General features: G+C 50.2%; 1 protein-coding gene across 1 annotated transcript in view; it reads right to left on the bottom strand.

Annotated features, from left to right (window-relative positions):
* RNF169 (ring finger protein 169) overlaps nt 1-1,214 on the bottom strand; it is a gene marked incomplete in the record, with an annotated part of 16,231 nt that extends 15,017 nt beyond the window's left edge. The window contains 1 exon segment of the mRNA XM_073612757.1: nt 980-1,214.
* Between the last annotated feature and the right edge of the window lie 2,926 nt (nt 1,215-4,140).

The raw sequence follows: 4,140 nt of genomic DNA, 5'->3' as shown, positions 1-4,140 counted from the left end.
GGGGGTATCAGGCAGGGTGGGGGGTGTTATGTGGGGGGAGGGGGGGTATCAGGCAGGGTGGGGGGTGTTGTGTGGGGGGAGGGGGGGTATCAGGCAGGGTGGGGGGTGTTGTGTGGGGGGAGGGGGGGTATCAGGCAGGGGTGGGGGGTGTTATGTGGGGGGAGGGGGGGTATCAGGCAGGGTGGGGGGGTATCAGGCAGGGTGGGGGGTGTTGTGTGGGGGGAGGGGGGTATCAGGCAGGGTGGGGGGTGTTGTGTGGGGGGAGGGGGGTATCAGGCAGGGTGGGGGGTGTTGTGTGGGGGGGAGGGGGGTATCAGGCAGGGTGGGGGGTGTTATGTCGGGGGGAGGGGGGTATCAGGCAGGGTGGGGGGTGTTATGTGGGGGAGGGGGGGTATCCAGCAGGGTGGGGGGTGTTATGGGGGGGGAGGGGGGGTATCAGGCAGGGTGGGGGGTGTTGTGTGGGGGGAGGGGGGTATCAGGCAGGGTGGGGGGTGTTGTGTGGGGGTGGGAGGGGGGTATCAGGCAGGGTGGGGGGTGTTGTGTGGGGGGAGGGGGGTATCAGGCAGGGTGGGGGGTGTTGTGTGGGGGGAGGGGGGTATCAGGCAGGGTGGGGGTGTTGTGTGGGGGGGAGGGGGGTATCAGGCAGGGTGGGGGGTGTTATTGGGGGGGGGAGGGGGGGTATCAGGCAGGGTGGGGGGTGTTGTGTGGGGGGAGGGGGGGTATCAGGCAGGGTGGGGGGTGTTATTGGGGGGGGAGGGGGGGGTATCAGGCAGGGTGGGGGGTGTTGTGTGGGGGGAGGGGTATCAGGCAGGGGTGGGGGGTGTTATGTGGGGGGGAGGGGGGGGTATCAGGCAGGGTGGGGGGGTGTTGTGTGGGGGGAGGGGGGGTATCAGGCAGGGTGGGGGGAGGGGGATCGGGGGGCGTGTCCGGTGTCTGTGAAGTCTGGGCGGGTATCGGACGGCCGATATTCGGTACTTACCGAACGAAAATCATCCCCCCCAATCACAGAACCATCGCCGGATATCCGCCTGGACCTATCCTGAAGTCAACGCTCCCCGGACGTCCGTTTTTTAGTGTATGGCGTCACCAATAACCCGATTTCAGGGAGAATTGATCTCTCGTGACGTCACACCCTCCACACTGGCAATCACGTGAGGGGGCGTACTCTACTGTCTGACGTCACTTGCAGAGAGAAGTCTGAGAAGATTCCCGCCTTTACCAACATGGGCACCGCCCATCCCTGTTACTATCATTAGCCACAGAGTCACCTGACTTACAGTCTGCGTGTCACGTGATACCGAGTAAAGCCCCTCCCTCCTCCCAATGTACATGGAATTTGAGGGGTGTGTGCGTCCCCTTACACAGTATATATCTCTATCCACTGTACAGTATATACATCTAATCCGACAGTATATATTCCTCACACACACATTATATATCTGCCCCTCACACGCTATTTACCACAAAGTATATACTCCTCTAACACAGACACAGTAATACCACTCCCTTAGAGTATATACCCCCTCATACACTTTATACCTCTCCTCACACTGCATATACCTCTCCTCTAGAGTATATTTCCCCCTCACATATTATATACCTCTGTCTCCATAGTATATACCCCGCACCCACACACAGTATAAACTTCCATACCAAGAGTACTGTATATACCCCCCTCACACCGTATATACCTCTTCTCTAGAGTATATACCACCTCACACAGTATATAACTCTCCTTCAAAGTATATACCCCCCTCACACCGTATATACCTCTTCTCCAGAGTATATACCACCTCACACAGTATATAACTCTCCTTCAAAGTATATACCGCCCTCACACCGTATATACCTCTTCTCCAGAGTATATATCACCTCACACAGTATATAACTCACCTTCAAAGTATATACCCCCCTCACACTGTATATACCTTTCCGCCAGAGTATATACCCCCTCACACTATATATACACCTCTCCTCCAGAGTATATACCCCCCTCAAACTGTATATACCTTTCCGCCAGAATATATACCCACCTCAAACAGTATATATTTCTACCTCCAGAGTGTAAACTCCCTCACACCATATATACCTCTACCCCAGAGTATATATCCCCACCTCACACTGTATATGCACCTCTCCTCCAGAGTATATACCCCCTCACACAGTATAGACTTCCATACCAAGAGTACTGTATATACCCCCCTCACACAGTATATACATCTCCTCCAGAGTATATACCCCTTCACAAAGGATATACCTTTAATTCCAGAGTATATATCTCCCTCACACCATATATACCTCTCCTCCAGAGTATAAACCTTCTCACACACAGTATATACCTCTCCTTCACAGTATATACCCCCACACAGTATATATCTCAACCTCCAGAGAATACACCCCCCTCAAACAGTATATACCTTTCCTCCAGAGATTATACTCCCCCCCCCCCCCCACACACACAGTAAATACTTCTTCTATACATCCTCCTCACACAGTATATAGCTATATACCTCTCTTCCAGAGTATATAACCCCCCCTCACAGTATATACCTCTACCCTGAGTATTTATCCCCCTCACAAAGTATGTACCTCTCCTCCAAAGCACATACACCCCCCACGGGGTATATACCTCTCCCCTAGAGTATATACCCACTCACACAGTATATACCTCTACCCCCAGAGTACTGTATTTATCTCCCTGACACCATATATACCTCTCCTCCAGAGAATATACCCACCTCACACAGTATATATCTCTACCACCAGAGTAAATACTGCCCTGACACAGTATATACCTCTACACCCAGAGTATATACCCCCTCACACAGTATATACCTCAACCTCCAGAATAGATACCTTTGTCACACTGTATATACCTCTACTTCCAAAGTACATGCCCCCCTCACAGTATATAACTCTCCTCCAGAGTATATACCCCCCTCGCACAGTATATGCTTCTCCTCCAGAGTATATATCCCCCTCACAAAGTATATACCTATCCTCCAAAGCATATACACCCCCACATAGTATATACCTATCCCCTAGAGTATATACCCCCCTCACAAGTAAATACTTGTTCTCCAGAGTATATGCCCTCCTCACATAGTATATACTTCCCCTGCAGAGTATATACCCCCACACAGTATAAACTTCCATGCCAAGAGTACTGTATATACCCCCCTCTGACAGTATATACCTCTCCCTTACAGTATATACCCTCTCACACAGTATATGCCTCTCCCCTAGAGTATATACGCTCTTACACAGTATATACCTTTAACTCCAGCATATATATCTCCCTCACACCAGATATACCTCTCCTCCAGAGTATAAACTTTCTCACACACAGTATATACCTCTCCTTCACAGTATATACCCCACACAGTATATATCTCAACCTCCAGAGTATACACCCCCTCACAAAGTATATACCTTTCTTTCAGAGAATATACCCCCCCCACACACACACACAGTAAATACTTCTTCTTCTATACATCCTCCTCACACAGTATATAGCTATATACCTCTCCTGCAGAGTATATAACCCCCCACAGTATATACCTCTACCCTGAGTATTTATTCCCCTTACGAAGTATGTACCTCTCCTCCAAAGCACATACACCGCCCACAGGGTATATACTTCTCCCCTAGAGTATATACCCACTCACACAGTATATACCTCTACTCCCAGAGTACTGTATTTATCTCCCTGACACCATATATACCTCTCCTCTCTACCTCTCGAGTATAAACAACTATCACACAGTATATACCTCTACCCCAAAGTATATACCCCCCTTACGCAGTATATACAGTACCTCTACTTCAGAGTATATACCCTCCTTACACAGTATATACAGTACCTCTCCTTCAGAGTATATACCCCCCTCACGCTGTATATACCTCTACTCCCAGAGTATATTTCCCCTCACACAGTATATACCCCAGTGGCGGCTGGTGCTCAAAATTTTTTGGGGGGCGCAAACAAACTGAAAAATTCTGAAAAAAAAACCATCAATTGCAGCCTCACTGTGCCCATCAAACGCAGCCACTGTGCCATCAAACGCAGCCACTGTGCCCATCAATCGCCGCCACTGTGCCCATCAAAGGCAGCCACTGTACACATCAAATGCTGCCACT

Source organism: Aquarana catesbeiana, linkage group LG02 (genome assembly GCF_042186555.1).
Source record: "Aquarana catesbeiana isolate 2022-GZ linkage group LG02, ASM4218655v1, whole genome shotgun sequence".
Lineage (NCBI taxonomy): Eukaryota > Metazoa > Chordata > Amphibia > Anura > Ranidae > Aquarana > Aquarana catesbeiana.
Note: the sequence above shows the minus strand (reverse complement) of the source record. Positions and strands in the feature narration are given on the sequence as shown.